Here is a 17,399-nt window from a genome sequence, read left to right on the forward strand (position 1 = left end):
CAGAACTGACAGAAGCAAAAAAAGGTGAAACTGAAGTTATTTCTTAAGGTAACTTACTCTCTTCTCTCTTCACAAAAATTTCTATCCTGTTTGACCATTATAACTTGGGATTTTCATGCTTTTTTTAGATGCTTAGGCTATTTTTACAGAATAGCAGAGGGAGCAGAAGGATGTCCCGTCCTGGAAACTAGTGAAAACAAGGCTTATCCTTCCCATTGGCAGTGTTAGTGGGGCTTTGACCCCAGGCTTTGGGGCACATGGCTACTACAGCTGTTCCCCACTCCCAAAGGCTGCCGGAGGCACGGGCCTGCAGCAGAGCCTTGTGGAGGGCTTGCTTTGCAGTGGTCCATCTTGCTCTGGATGTATTTTTCCAAATACAGTTGCACAGCAAGATAGATGTTCTACTTAAAATTCACCCAGACCACACTTCCTGTTGCCTTTGTGGATTCAGCCTAGCCTAGTAACTTTCCAAGGTAACAGAGTAGTGACTGCCATGGTCCAAGAGACCAGAGAGAAAGATGACGGATGAAGATGATCTGATTGATATGCACAGAAATGTGCCTGTCTGAGGGGTAGGAGGTACTTTCTGTGTCCATGAGACAATGTGTCGTGTAGTAGTTAAGCATAAAGCCTCTGCATCAGATGGTCAGGAGTTAATTCCTAGATCTGCCACTTTGCAGCGTTTGATCTTAGAATAAGTTACTCAACTGTGCTGAGACTCAGTTTTCTTGTCTGTAAAATTGGGATGATGTTACCCATTTCATGGAGCTACTGTGAGGATTAAATGAGACAATGTCTCCCAATGGTTTAAAATGTTGCTTTGTATATTGAAAAAAGCACCAGCTATTATTAACATAGAGATTATCGAAGCATAGTTTTGAGTTCTGCACCAATGAGTCACTGAGTGAAAGAACAAACATATTTTTAAATTGGGGGAGGGGACAAAATGTTTGTAGAATACCCATTGCCCTTGAGAGCATCTAACTGCCCACCCACACCTCATCTCTCTAGTCCTAGTGGCCTCTAACTTTACAATTTCCTCTCCAGATCTTGCTTCTAACTTGCTTCTATCCTAAACTTCCCCTGGGTCTTATCTTTTATAAAAATTACCAGTCCATATATTTAACCAAAGGTCTTGCCTAAGCACTTGCTGAATTACATGGGGCTTAATTTTCAGGTAACTTTAAGCTCTGATGTTTGGAATTTTGGGGCAGGTAAACCCTCTCTCTGCTCTATGGTTTTATCCATGACTAGAAACATGTTGGTCATAAAAGCTGGGGTTAATTCTATCAACTGAAGCTTAAGCCTTTAGCTTTTCTAAATAGGAACCTCCATCTAAATGTCAATGACTCTTTCTTTTTGCCTGATGACTTTGAAGCTGATCAGTGATTCTGTATGTCAACATGTTAACCTCTCTTGGTTATTCTAAATTCACTTAATAGGAACTTCCTGGAGATAAAGTCCTATATCAGAGAAGTTTCTCTAAAGATGGAAATTTTAGGCACTATGGTGAGGCAATGGTAGAGACGTTCTGAAGGCAGAGAAAATTTTTATCACCCGTCAAATGGTAAAGAAGAACTGAAAAAAAAATTAGATTGAACACATTGGTGAGATTTCAATAGACGTTATGAAACCAATAGCAAGGCTGATCTATCATGCATTACATCTGAGAAGAAAGAGATTCAAGCTTTTAAGATGAAAATTAATTTCCTAGATTTCTTTCCCTTACTGCCATTGTAAATTTCTAGGGACAAAGAAAACAGGCAATATTATATACCATTAATGCTAATAAGAACAAGGAAGGAACCAATATTGGGTCATCTAGTAACATCACTGGAAAACACAGTAAGCAGGTCCTATTCCAAACTTTTGATTGACAAGAAGAGATTGGCTTGATGCCACTGATATTCTCTAAAATGCTGCTCCATCTAAGAACCGCACCTGAGAAGTAATCATGTATTTCGAAGTGTCTTCCCGTGGACTTTATAGAAAGCTTTCCAGAGAGGGTACATCAAATTGCATCTTAATGAAAAATGCATAAATATTTCCAAACTCATTTCAGAAGTCATGGTGATGGGAAATGCTTGGCAAAATATATAGACAGTGAGTGGTATTTGAAAGCCCCGCTGGAGGAAGAAGAATTGAATAGCGGCATAGCTGCTCCTAACCCACGTTCTCTCTAGCAAAGCATTGAGATGGGGGTGTAAGTAGTGCTGGTGTTCCTCTTGGATTTCTTCACTTTTCCTTTCCAGCTCACTCTCCATCCTTCTCTTCCTGCTCAGAATGGAAAGAAGATGATGAAAGGACTCCTTTATCCTCTGGCTGCCAGTTGGGTTTTAGCCAAAGGGAATTTTCAGCAGGAAATCGGAGAGCGGGAGGAGAGTGATGGGATATTTATTCCCTACACTCCAGTCCTCTCGGCTGCATCTTTCACCAAACTTCAGTTTCTGGCAGCCCTCAGCATATAGTTTCGTCTTGGGGTTCCAGTAATTATTACTCCCTTTGCATGTCCCTTCTAATGCCTCTCCACTGTTACTAAGCCTGGGACACTGCACTGTACCTTATTGCACTTTTATAAAATTTTCTTTTATTAACTCTCTTCAAATCACCCAATTTGTGTTCAAAAAAACATTTGAATACTGATTCATACAGGATAAAAATACCACCAGACAAGGGAGGTAAGTGGAAACTTGGTAAGCAGACATTCCATATTTAAGGAACAAAGATGCAGCAAAATATTGAAATAATGAGAATAAGTTGGATATGTTAGACAAGACAAAGAGAACCTTAAAAATCAGGCCAGATAATGGTAATAACAAGGCAGTAGATTTGTCCCCATATAGACTGGCAGAAATCATAATCATGACAAATATGGGTGTCAGGTATTTGGATAAAATAAATGAATTTTCAAGATGAAGTTCCTTTAGAACTTCAAGGGGGGTGAAATATAATAGATTTAGTTCTGAGCAGTTGGTCACAAGAGTGGCAAATTACTAGCTGGTAATAGCAGGATCAGATTCAACATTTTAATGAAAGTAAGGGGAACTAAAAATATCCATCAGAAGGAAGGTGCTTAATGATAGGAAAAACAACAACAACAACAACAAAGCATCAGCCCAAACTGACAGAATACTTAAAACATTCAACAAAGAAACTACTCATTAATACCCCAGGGGAAAACTTTCAGTCATTTAAAAGCACCACAATGTATTTCGATGAAAGGAAGTTTGACTTAGTGGCGAAACTACATACTGGAATGAAGAAAATAGAAAATTAAGGCTTTTTCCAAAGTGAAGAACTTGTGAAAAAGAATCATGGAACCTAATAAGAGTCAAATGTCAAATGTAAAACATCAAGTCAAAAATAATTTGAGGGTCTCTTGCAAAGAATTTCTAAGTAGTTAATTAAATAAGTTATTGGAAGATAAAAAATAAAACAAAGGAAATGAAAAAGGGATTAAATTTGATCCCTGAAGTTCAACTCATTGTAGAAACTAAAATTCAGCTAAAAATTCTACTAGAGAGGGAAGAGTTCTAGAATCACATTACGTAAGTAGAAGGCATTAAATGTATTGTGCAAAAACAATATAAATAAATCACCTCCCATGATCAAATTTTAAAATATTCAAGGTGTCGTGCTGGTGCTCAAAGTATGCAATTTATTATTTTGGCGATCAATGCACTGGTCAGTGTGATTCCCATGATAAGCATTTTAAGCGGGACCAACAGATTAGAGCTCTTCTATACGAGGCAAGGTGTGTTGGCAATGGTATTAAATTGTAGGATACTAAAAGCCTGTTGAGAATAATGTCTTGGTGGAAAGGTAACATTTTTCTGTAAGGCAAAATCTGATCTATGTGACCTTTCGGAGGTTTTTGAGTTTAAAGAAAAACCAAGCAGAACTAAAATGAAAAGAAAAGAGAAATAAAACAAAGGAATAGGAGAGACATTGTTAGCTGGTGACTCTGGACCTAGCATTGTGGTAAGAATTTTAACACACCCAGTAACTACTGACAGTGTTCCTGGGGTAGGAATTACTGTCTCTATCTTACAGAGGGGAACCAACGAAAAGGGCTGCGTAACTACATCACTAAACGGCTGAGGTTGAATCACCATGAAAGAATATCCAGTTTCTTGCCCAGGTTTGGCTGGTTCTAAGTACCCTGTTTATTTAAATAATTCATTTAGACGTAAAAAAAAAAATTTACAGATATATATACCAGAGATTTTAGAAGGTTTTAAAAATTGAATGACAGTCTAATTTGGACAGTATTTTGCAAAGAGAAGAGGCTGGTTCAAAAATAAGAAAGGAAAAAGAAGAGAAATAATCAAGTATTTCTATGCTTACAACTTGTTAACAGTGTTTGGTAGGTAGAATTCTAAGACGGTCCCCAGGGATTTCTGCTTCTGGTATACACATTCTGCACAATTCCAGCCACAGTGAAATGATGGACTTGACTCTTACAATTTGTTTATGGCATATGACACGGCTGAATTTAAGAAAGCCAGATTATCCAGGGAAGACTCACAATGATTATTTGGGACATTTAAAAGCAAAGATTTTTCTCTGGCTGGTCACAGGAGGGGAAGTCTTCTTTGGCTGATGGACTGGAAGAAAGCAAACATCCATGTTTGAACTGCTGCGACCAGAAGCCCCTAGAAGCTGAATGTGGCACCTAACTGACAGCCAGCTGGAAAACGGGGATACAGTCCTACAACCTCAGGAAATGAATTCTGCTATCAATCAGTGAGCTTGAAGAAGACCTGACTCCAGGTGAGAACTGCAGTCCAGGGTGATAGTTTGATTTCAGCCTGGTAATAACCCTGAGCAGAGAACCCAGCCACACTGTGCTCAGCCTTCTGACCTCCAGAACCATAAGCTAATACATGGGCATTGTTTTTAGCTGCAAATTTGTGATATTTTATCATGCAGCTATAAAAAACCAACACACAGCAAAAAAAAAAAAATCTGGAATCTGTCTTATCTGACATTTTTACAAAAGTTCAGGTGGCTGAACAATAAAATTACAGGAAGCTTCTGAATATAGTAGAAGTTTGACCTATAGGGAATACACTGACTGGAGATTTACTTATGTTGACTGTGTGAAATGGCAGAAAAAGTTTTAGCGTGGGTTTTAAGGCAAGGCATTTTAGGAAGAATTAATCTAGATGATATTTGCAAGATGATGGATTGATCTCAACCAGCAATTATGACTCATTAAAAGAGCTACAGTGAGCATTTTCATTGCTCCCCATAGACATAGGCTCAGCATGCTGCTGTTGAGAAGACCAACAACATTTCTAAGCATCCACAGGAAAGGTGTTGGAAACTAACAAGAAACAAAAGGTCTGTAAAAACTAGTTAACCCTTTCCCAGGATAATGTGGAGAGTTACCCTTCTTACTAGACATCAGGAAGTGTACAAGTGATAGACAAGGTCCTCAGACGTGCAATTAAAATGAGCAACAGGACAAATTTTCTTAGGAAGTACATCTTATGAATATACCCTCTTTCCGGAGAATTAAAGGTTGAAGAAGTATTCTCAAGGTTTATAAAAATAAATAAAAGGACTGTCTAGAAGGTGCCTTGGCAAGAATCTGAGAGTCCAGTTAGTGGGGAAATGCTACTTCTTTCTCATTCCAGGTGATTCCTTTCCTGTCCCGGAAGCTAGATTAGCATAACACCCCTGACTCCTCTCCAACCCTCTGGTCACCTTGCCCTTGGGAAGGTAATGTGACTTATCTGGATGGCAGAATTGGGACGATATGTTGGGCATGCTTGACTCAGCTCTTCTTTTTACCTCTTCAGAATAAGCCTGACCAAAGAGAGCACGTTTTCTTTTCTGCATGTCTCTAGCTGGGTAGATAAGGCTGTTTTATTCTGGGGCTTAATATTAGGAAGTCTAAACTTCCCAGAAATATAAGCAGCAAATGACATTCTAGACTTTCTTTGAGTAATAAAGGTGAAGTTTTGCTCCAGGAATCATATTCTTTTATCTTACTGTTCCACTAGTTTAAAGTTTGGTGTATGGTAGGGAGAGAGGTGCTATTTATTAGGTCACCTCAAAGGTCCTAACAATTAGAACAAGATAGATCCCCCTAATGTTACAAAAAGGAAGTCTTAAAATTGAAACTAAAACAAAGCATAGTTTAAATTCATTACTTCAAGATGTACAGGATTACAAAGGACATCAAGAAGTGTTTAATGAATCTAATTATTACATATTTTGAAAGGATTGATCTGCACATTTTTGAGGTCATTTAACTCGGGTTATTGTATCATTTTGTATAGTATCCCTGGTATATTTTAATTCACTTGCTTTTTATGCAATAGTCTAAACCCATGTGACATCTGTAACATTTGAAAAACTTCCAGCATTGGAAAGATTCCTTATGTCAACATAATGAAGAATAAAAATCACCTTTAAGCCTCAACATTAAAGATTTGCAATCCTAGTTCTCCTGTGTATTTTTTTTTAATTTACTACTAACTTTACAGCTTGGGTTTTTAATGACTAAATTCTTGATACAGAATGTAAATTTTACATTTCATGATTCTTCTAGGAGTTGTTATGAGCACTTAAACCAATGGAAAAGTATGACAAAGAGTAATTAACCTTTTAAACACAAATCTCTGTAACAAAACGAGGTCTAAAATGAAGACCCTGAGTGACAAAAAGAGGTCTAAAATGAAGACCCTGAGTAACTGACCATGTTAGACATCTCATTCTCGTAAGTACCTGGTCCCAGCAATGAGAAAAAAAATGTTGCCTTCATCTAGATGACACAGTTTAAGAACCATTGCTTTTCTTTTCTCTCTGCAGGAATTTAAGGAGTCAAGGGTGATGTGGTGGGCAATTCCAAAGGACTCTAATTACCCTTTTATCTGGGTCTCCTCAGTACTTTAAAAGGATTCTTTACTTTATTATACCATTGTAGATAATAGTCTATTTCTAGGATTCTATTGTATTATCTGTGTGTAAGTTAACTTCTCAATTTGTGTATAAGAAGAAATTATGCCACTCTTTTTATTAGTTTATGTTTATTAAAACCACATAATCTGTGCACAAATGTTTTAATTCAAATTTAATGAATAAATAAACTTCCAATAGTAGGTCCTACCAGAAATTGCATGGCTATGATTCATACTGGGGTCAGACCTGAAGTAACTATGTTGATTGCATTTGCTTACACATCCCAGGTGTACTTCTTTATAATGTTTAGAGAATATTGAGTTATCAGTGACTTACGGATCCTAGCTCCAGAAAGCAAGTCACTTCATATAGCTTTGTATAGCTACAGAGATAGTTCCAAATCATAACTACAAAAAACAATAAAAGTAAGATGTAGTTTACTCTGTACCCTTTGCATCATTTTGGAAGGATAGAACCGGCATGAAAGCTTATGCACTAAGGGAGATGAGTGAGGACTACAAAGAGAGTTAGAAAATATAACCACATTAGTGCTCTCATCAGAATTTGACACATTGTGAGTATTTGTAAAACAAGTGTTTCTAGTTAGTCACACTCTTCTTTAACTTTACATTGTGGCTATTTTACTAGGAAGAAATGAGCTGTGGAATTCACAACATACCTCAGTGGGAGTGTATTAGTTTCTCATCACTGTTATAACAAATTACCACAAATTTAGTAATTTAAAACTCCATCAATTAATTATTTTACACTTCTGGAGGTCAGAAATCCAAAATGGGTTGGCAACCCTGGAGGCTCTAGGGATGAATCTGTTTCTTTGCCTTTTACAGCTTCTAGAGGTCATCTGCATTCCTTGGTTCTTGGCCGCTTCTTCCATTTTCAAGCAAGCAATGTAACATCTTCAAATCTCTTCTGCCATCATATTAGATGTGCTTCTAAGGTCACATCAACCTTCACTGACTGTGCCTTTCCTACCTCAGTTTTATAAGGATCCTTCTGATTTCCCTAGGCCCAAATGGAAAATCCAGAAGACTCTCCCTTTCTCAAGAGTGTTAACTTAATCACATCTACAAAGTCCCTTTTGCAATATAAAATAATATATTCACAGGTTCTGGGGTTTAGGGCATAGACCTCTTTCCAGGTCCATTATTCAGCCCACCAATAGGGGATATATTTTATTTATGTACCTTTGTCTATAATACTTCTACAAAAAGAAGACTTCATATGACACTGAGAATCCAAAAGCTTCTGGGAAAACATTTCCTATGTGCATCCACATGACGCCATGTGAAAGATTTATTGCGCAAAAGCTGCCAAATCAGCGAGCAGTCAGTGGGGAATTGAGAACTGCTAAATGAGAGAAGTGTAGTGGAGGCAACTTGATTAGAGGGTAGGGGCTAGGGAACTTACTTTGGAGCTGTGTTTTCACCGCAAGCTTGATATTCTTACACGAATTTTATGTTTATTTGAAGGACAATTGAGATTAAGCGCTAATGAAACTATTGGAGTAAAATTCTTCCCTTCTCCTCCATCAAGCCAAACCTCTTGGCTTTACCACTGTTAGTGTTTGACTATCTTGCTTAAAGGAGCAAAGAAGAGGTAAGACAGGCAGGTTGGTGCTGCTGTGTGCAATTTACCTGGGGTTAACACCAATTAAATAACACACTGTCTTGGACATTGTAATCTCGACATCAGTTAAATGTTAGTATGCTGATATATCTCAGTTTCATTGTTTCTCAGTAGCTATGATTTGATACCCTTTACATAAATTCTGTCTTCGGATATTCATGTGTATTTGGAACTTAGTTTGATTAGAATTTTACATGACATAATGAAATAAAGGTTCTTTTCATGACATGCTGAGCTTAATGTAGGCACTCAGATTTATTATTAACTTTAACTAAACTTGATTATTTAGGAGGCCTGATAATATTGTGGGCATTTTAGGTTGTAGGTTTTCTAGTTTTTGTGGTCTTTATCTATTGGTTTCATCAGTATTTTACCTACATGTAGATTAGCAGACTCATGGTTTCTATATGGATTTAGAGTTAATAAACCACATGCCATATGATCATAAAAAATTCTGTTCTACTTGAGTAAAAAGTTTCCATACAATTGAAGTAAATTATTTTTCCAGTTTTCTTGTTGCTAGGATCCTGTGTGTAAGATAACTTTTAAAATAAGGATGTTCATTGCAGTGTTTTATATATTAGCTCAAATTGTAAAATAATTCAAATAGAACTCCGGGTATTTTTTACATATATTATGTTTTCATAAATTAGAATACAATGCAGTTATAAGAAGGAATGAGGCATATTTCTATGTATTATTATTAAACCATACCCATATGATACAGTGAAGAGTTAAAAAAATTGCTTGAAAACTGAGCATTTATGATTCCATAGATTTTTGCTAAAAATATATATATGGAATTAATTATGCATGCTTAGAATAAAATCTGGAAGGAAACACATTTATACATCAAACTTACTAATTAAAACTAACATACTGAAGACTTATTATATTCCAGGCTGTGTTATAAATGATTTGTATGTATCATTTTATATAGTTCCACAGCAATCCTATGAATTATTACTATGCTGATTTTGTAGAGAAACTGAATTACAGAGAGATAAAATAACTTGCCAAAGACACTTCGTTATCTAACTCAGTCTTTGGGATGTGAATATTCAAATGACTCACTTCTACTTTGTTTATAGTCTATGCTGAATTTTCAATAATGAGTGTCTATTACTTTTATAATTACGAAAAAGAAGAAAGATATTTTTCATTTGGGGAAAAAAAAGAACCCCACAAAAGAGGAATCAGTTGGAAACACCTGGTTGCAATTTACCTGCTATGATACATTAGCTTGAAAACCTATCTTACTGAGTCTTCAAAATCCATTATGTTTTAAATGAATTCAAATCAGATCTCAAAATCCCTACACAAATAATTGAATAAAAATTCAATTATGTTTTAAGTCTTTGTATGTAAGTTCTATCTTTTCCTAAAAGTTTATTTCACTGTAAGCTGCAAAACATGTGAAATAATGTCTTCATTTTAAAAGTATTTCATAGAATTTTAAAAACACATAGCATCCATATGATGAAATCACTAAAGGATTTAAAAAATCATATTGGTTTACTTAAATTGTGTTACTAGATTCATAGATTAAACAACAGACAATCATGTTTGGAAGAGTCAAGCAGCAGGTGGATTGGTGTTCTGGTTATCTACTGCTATGTAGCAAGCCACCCAGCAAATAAACAATTTATTATTATTTTGCAAGGTTCTGTAGGTTAAGTTCTGGGTTGGTTTAATCAAGCTTTTGTTCCTTCTTGTTTCAGTTAGCTTTCGGTTGTGGCTGCAGTCATCTGAAGGCTGGACTGGACTGGCTATCCAAGACAGTGCACTTCACATGGCTGGCAGCTGACGCCGGCTAATGTTTGGAAGCTTAAGTAGAGCTATTGACTGGGATGCTTTCTTGGCCCTTCTCCAAGTGGCTTGGGCTTCTCAGAGAATTCTAGAGGAAGCATCCCAAGAATGAGTGGTCAGTTATGAGTTTTACAAGAGGCAGAAAGTGGAAGGTGCCAGGCCAATGAAAAGCTAAGTCTGGAACCAGGAGAGCATCATTTCTTTCATATTCTATTGGTCAGAGAAGCCACAGAGTCAGTCCACTTATATTCAAGGGAGTAGAGAAATAGGATCCCCCTCTTGATGGAACAGTGGCAAGAAATGGGAGGTAGGGGACACATTGGTGCAGCTGTCTTTGGAAAACGCAACCTGCTGCAGTTGATTAAAAAGCAACCTTCACCTAGTCTGTACAAAATGTATTTGATGTAAAAAGTCATTATGTCATTGACAAGGAAGGGTTAAAGTCCTGGATCTATAAGCTTGGTTATCACAAGTGAACGCTTCCCAGTTGATATTATAAATAAAGCTGAATATATCACTTTATATTTCCGACAGTGTATTTTTCTGTCTCAGTTTTTGTTTTCTTTTGATTATTGGTGATTGAGAGATGGAGGTTAGCAGAGCAGAATTAAGGCTGGCAGTAAAGACTGACTCCACAGACAGACATTTCTGGTTAAACCATGAGAAGTTCATGGATAGTTTCTATTGATCTACAAAGTTAATAACCAAAAGAGGGAAGATTATTCTTTCTATGTAATTATGACAATATCATAAATCTTTGTGCTCTAATAATTTATAAAGACCTTTCATGTATATTTCTTGTTTACAGCCTTCATCAAACTCATTTTATGGATCAGTAACCTGAGAGATAAGTAAGTAAAATGATGCCCTTAAAGTCACATAGCTAGTAATGGAGATGGAAATGCAAGTCCTCTGTCATCAGGACCCTTCCCTTTGCATCACAGTCCTTTTTCAGGCCTCTTATTGCCAAAACTGTTTGAAAAGCTAGAGAAGAAACAAGAATGAGAAGTAAGAGTGAAGACAGCCATGTGATTTCGGGCAAGTGATTTGATCTTTTTAACTTGGAAAAGAAAGATGGAGATATTAATAACAGTGCCTTCTGTGTATAATTGTTGGGAAGATTAAATGGGAAAGTATAATAAAGTCAAAGAGAGTGTTTGATAGATGTCATCTCATACTCCTATTTTATTACAGTCATTATCATCAGTATTACATTAAAGAGACAATTTGGTCCAAAGGTAAAGCAGAGCCAGACAGATCTAGTTTTTATTTTTCAATGTAATTAGTAAAAATTTCTAATTTTTTTAAGGCAGAAAGCCACTTCATGAGAATACATTTCTGACATTAAAATGACCTTGGAAACTATCGTTGAACTTCATTCATACATTAGTCACCTTTGGACGACTATGGATAAAGCAACTTCCCAAATCTCAGTAGCCTATTCCAAAAGTAGGGTCTTTGATTGATTTATTTATTTTGCTCCTATTAAATACAGACTAAGGCAGCTGTGTGTTGTCTTTGGCTCTGCTCCTAGATCCTTCTTCATTCCAGGATCCAAGCTAAAAGGGCTGTCACTATTTGGGGCACATTGTTCTCATGACAGAGGAAAATGCAATGAGTGAATCACATAATGGTTCTTAAAACTTTGTTCAAATGTGATATATATCATTTATGCTCATATTTCATTAGCTTAAGTTGTATCATGTGGTTAAGCTCAACATCTATGTGACAAGCATGCTTAGTTCTTCTATAGGGAGATGATTAAATAATTAGAAACGATAAAACAGTCAATTATATTCCAAGATAGGAATTATGACTGCTAAACTGAAAGTTCCTGGAGGCAAAAAAAAAAACCTGAAATATTTTTAGGCATTTGTTTCTCACTGCCTGGCATACAGCTTCATACACACTAGGTGCTCATTAAATATTAATAGGTGAATTCATGATATAGGCAAAAATGAACATGTAGCAGACCCTTGCACTGTGACGCTTTATCTCCCCATGCTCTAAACTGAAGAAGCAATGATTAAAATTTAAAGTTCTGTTGTTAACCTAGATGTGTATTCAAATATATTCAGAAAACGAATAAAGTACCCTTTATATGATTGCAATTATAACGAAGGAGAGTAAGCTATTACATGAAATTAGGTGAAGTTAGAGTGGTTAGTTCATTCATTCAACAAATAGAACATTAGAGCTCTCTACGTGCCAGGCACTGACACAAAGATGTATTTAAGGATGAGTAACACAGGGAACTATATTCAAAACCTTGTAATGGCCTATAATGAAAAACAATATGAAAAGGACTATATATATATGTATATATATGTATAAATGAATCACCATGCTATATACCAGAAATTCACACAATATTGTAAATTGACTATACTTAAAAAAAAATAAAGATGAGTAAGACTCAGGTACAATCCTTGCCCTTAATGAATTGTAGTGACACCTTAGTAGGTTCATAGTAAGTATGATGATGAAAAGTTTTGCAGATTAACTTGTTATTTTGATTTTAAGTTCCCAAACTAGAGTGGGGTGGTATGTCTGCATATGGGTATATAATTATTTTAATAAATCTATTTTCTTTGACTACTAGTCCACCTAACGTAAAGAATATGGTAACTTTTTTTCCAAATGTACTTAAAAATAGGAGGTAGCATTGCATACAGTGATGTCTCGAAGATGCCTCTTAAATCACAAACAAAATTATCTTTATGTTACGGGAAGCAACTATTTAAAAACATATGTATTCTGCATATGCCTGTCAGTGTCAACAAATTTTGAACTCCCAGTCTGTCCCTTCCCACCCCCCTCCCCCTTGGCAACCACAAGTTTGTATTCTATGTCTATGAGAATGAGGAGTGGGGTGGGAAGGGACAGTCTGGGAGTTCAAAATTTGTAGATACTGACAGGAATATGCAGAATAGATAAACAAGATTATACTGTATAGCACAGGGAAATGTATACAAGATCTTGTGGTAGCTCACAGCAAAAAAAATGTGACAATGAATATATGTATGTTAATGTATAACTGAAAAATTGTGCTCTACACTGGAATTTGACACAACATTGGAAAATGACTATAACTCAATACAAAAATGTTTAAAAAAATAAAAAATAAATACAAACATATGCATTGTACACATGGAGTTAGATTTCAACATTCAAACTTTATATCGTCTGGTGAAGAGACTTTTAAATTCTTTTGATAAAATACATGTATGTGCAGGAAGGCTACCACAGAGTGTTTTAATTGGCTCTTTCTTCTGCAAACAGACCATATTCAAGAACTTTCCATTTCCTTTTCTTTTCTTAACATAACAAGACATATCTCAGCTACATACCCAAGAGATATCCAGAGACTAATGAGGGTGTAGAGTGAATACTGGTGGAAACAAAAGGAACATTTTCAAATCCAACTTAAGCATTAAGAGCCAGAGAATTTAGGGAACAAGATGCCAGAGAAACAGAAAATTTCTAAAGAACTCGATTACAAGACCACATTTAAAGAGCTCTGTATTAAAGAATCTTAATGAATCATTTGAAAAAAAAATCAGTGTGAAGAGTCAGCTGTAAATTGAATATAAGTTGATAAATAAAATTAGAGTTTCCAAAATCTCTTCCTAATTAACAACCTGTGACAGAAAACAGGTGGGGTTTTTGATATTCAAATTGTTTAATAAGTTTTTAAAAATTACAAAAGACATATTAATTCCCTGGCAAAACAGCTTTCCATTTAAAAAGCGTTCTTAAAAGTGGCTTATTGCTTTAACTGTGGAATCTGTTTCTGTGGTTAATTAATATGACATTTAATTTTCACTGATAAAAAATAACACATACTGCTTTTTTAAATTATTGTAAGTTGAGGTTATTTACTTAGGTTGATATAGGTATCATTTGGGGCGGTTTATAAGAAGTGCTTTTAAAATAAATGTTATTCCTCCTCATATATTATAGAATAATTTTGGAAATAAGTATAAGGAAGATTGAAAATTCAGTTATTCACCCTCCCACGTGCCCACGACCAAGGGAGGCCTGTGCTGGGGGCAGTGATAACAGGGACTCCTGGGATGTGCCTGCCACCCAGGGACTCTCTGCTCCACAGCAGCTGTGCTGGGACTGTTTTTCTCCTCCCAATGCTTGGGTTGGTTTTTACACCTTCCAGCTGACTATTCTCTCTCTACCAATATGGCAGTGCTCTTGATTTGAGTAACCTGCCTACTTTCTGTGGCATTTTTGAAAAGACTTTAACTCTCTCCTTCCTTCTGCCTCTCTGTCTACCTCCTCCAAAACGATAATGAAACCCAGTTCAGTGACAGTCAGAATTCCACTTTCTCCCTCAAGTCACAATTACCCTCTGCAGCGTAAAGCACTGGATATTATGCATACTGCGTTCTATGGTACTACTGCATGCCTTGCGCCCAAAACCAAAAATCTGAAAATAAAAATCCATAACAAACTATATTAATTAGAGTAAACTGATCACAAACTGCAACATGGAAGGTACGATTAAAAATAAAATACGTCTTTTAAAAAATTTTACTCAAACTTGAGTAGGATTTCATGTGCCCTACTTGTTGTGTGCCCTACTCAAATTTGGTGTGGTTTTTTAAAAAATAGTTTTAAAACTCGTATAACGAAAGATCTGTTAAAGGAAACATTTTATGGATGCTTTGAGGTCTTGTGAGTTATTTTAGATAAATTTTAGTTCATACACAACTTAAAATAAATAAGTAAAATAAGTGAGTAGTGTTGGGGTAGGAGATTTATAAATGAGAATAAAAATGGTTATGCAGATATGCCTTTTGGGGAAATGCCCAATCCTGAACTTTTTCTTTTTGCTTTGATCTACTAAAGGAAGGTACAAGGGAATGAGAATAAAGTGCATGAAGTTCTGATACAAACCTAAAATACAAAATAAAGTCTTTTCTTAAAAGAGCTGTACTTGTCTAAATGAATAAACGGATGGTCTACAGGTGGGAAAGGCATAAAAGCCTTTTGACATCAAATGGTTTAGAAGTCTTAGAACCACGGCCTTTAAGAATTCATCAAATTTAGGCTTCTCAATTAGCAGATGAGGAATCTGAGCCAAAGAATTTAATGAACTAGACTCCAGAGTAATGAACAATTTCTGAAGAACTCAATTACAAGACCACATTTAAAGAGTTCTGTATTAAAGAATCTTAATGAATCGTTTGGAGAAAAATTATCAATGTGAGAGTCAGCTGTAATGGCAGAATTAGTAATAAAGGTGCTGAATTATGCCAGAAACTGCATAAAATGCTCTCAATATTTACTGCTAATCCTAGTACCAATATTATTATCTGCAAAGCTATTGTATTTTAGAATGTTTAAAAGCAAGGATATAGAAAACAAAAGCTAATCGCTCATAGCTTACCACTTTTATGACTTCACTCTTTACAACCAAGGAATCATAGCTATTTTATAGTATTATTTCCAAGTTGTGTAACTGGTTCTTTGGAGTCATTGCCACTGTCAGTCTTTGTTTTAGAATCGAAGCTTCATCGAATGGGACAAGAAAACAAGTGAGTCCAATGAAATGATGGTGGTATCTATATTCATGGGGTAAGGTAGTCCTCCAAAATGTGACGGCATTGTCTGTATAGCTGAGTTATGGTTGTGTCTCAGAGAACAATGGCAGGTAAAGGGTGTGAGTGTGCAACTGAAGTACACTTGTCACAATGATATTTAATAACTGGAGTTCTGAATTATGTAAACACAATTTATAATGTAGAGTTTTATCACAGAAATGTATTGGTTAGCAAAACAGGATAGAACTTATTCTCATTTTTAAAAACTGACACCCACTGTGATCATTAGTTATAGCTTTCTAAAATGTTTATTTTCTGACATGTGAACTTGACCTGTATGTTTGCCTGTGACAAAGGTGATTCTCTTTGAGGGTAAACTACAAAAAATGAAAATGCCAAGTATAAGAATAATTCTTGCTTGGCAATGAGCCAGAACATCATGGTCCCCAAATTCAACAAAGTAAATGCCAAATGGCACTGCCACACAACTTATGAGTCTGGGAACCAAGTTTCTCCCTGTGTTTGGAAGTTTACCTTTCTGAAGCGTTTCTCTGCCATTTCAAAGTTTCTTGCGACTATAAGTCTCTGAGTCTTAGAGACACCTGTGCTGAAAAGTTTTTTTCACCTCCCTGCAAGTAGCTAACTTCTAACCACAGCATCAGAACAGGAGCAGAAGTAGCACACCCTTCTGGCCTCAAGGAGAATTCAGGGGAGAGCAGAGGCCATAGGTCGAAAGGGAAGGGCCCACCTCACCAGGGTGAGGGGAACAGGTGGGAATCGGAATGTAGCCAGGATTAGAAAGCAGACAGAGGGACAGAGGAGAATATGTCTTGCTCCAGCTCTGACTGCTTAACCTTTGTGTATAGAAGGACACCTGCACTACTCAAAGTTAGAAATGTTATGCCTTGAATTAGTGAAATCAGCCAAGTATAAAAAAGAATTCATTTTGGGAACAGATAATTTTGATGTCTATATCATACATCTAAGGCTGCAACTGAAGGACCATCAGATCAAACTGATTTGATGTCACGAGCTATTTGTTCTAAACAGAAATAATTTGATTTCTGCAAATACTTGTGATTTAAAAATATTGTGGAGTTCTAGAAAATTAAAAGGGTTGTAATCAGACTTTTTAAAAGGTGACTCTTCAGGCAATGGCTCATTTCATGATTCACCCTTCTTGAAATAACTAAGCATGAGGCCATTTTTCCAGTATGTGCGTCTCTGGGAGGATGCCTGTTGTTAAAATGGAATGATTCTTATATACAAAGGTGATCAGCCAGCCTCATATTTAAAATATAGAATTGAAATAGCACTTTTCTTTACAATCTGAAAATACTATTTCCACTGACTGTTGAATTTTATAGCATCAAATGTTTTGCTCAGTAGATTTCTCTCAGACCTGTAGTTTTTATTTAAATTCTAGCAAGATCATCATTTTACAGCTAATTTATATTAAAAATCCATGCTGTA

At 36.0% G+C, this 17,399-nt stretch overlaps 1 protein-coding gene across 1 annotated transcript in view; it reads right to left on the minus strand.

The window, feature by feature from the left end:
* The window catches only part of KCNH7 (potassium voltage-gated channel subfamily H member 7), a 389,771-nt gene that overhangs the window by 142,009 nt on the left and 230,363 nt on the right, over positions 1-17,399 (minus strand). The window lies entirely within an intron of this gene.

The sequence above is a fragment of the Vicugna pacos genome, chromosome 5 (assembly GCF_048564905.1).
Source record: "Vicugna pacos chromosome 5, VicPac4, whole genome shotgun sequence".
Classification (NCBI taxonomy): domain Eukaryota; kingdom Metazoa; phylum Chordata; class Mammalia; order Artiodactyla; family Camelidae; genus Vicugna; species Vicugna pacos.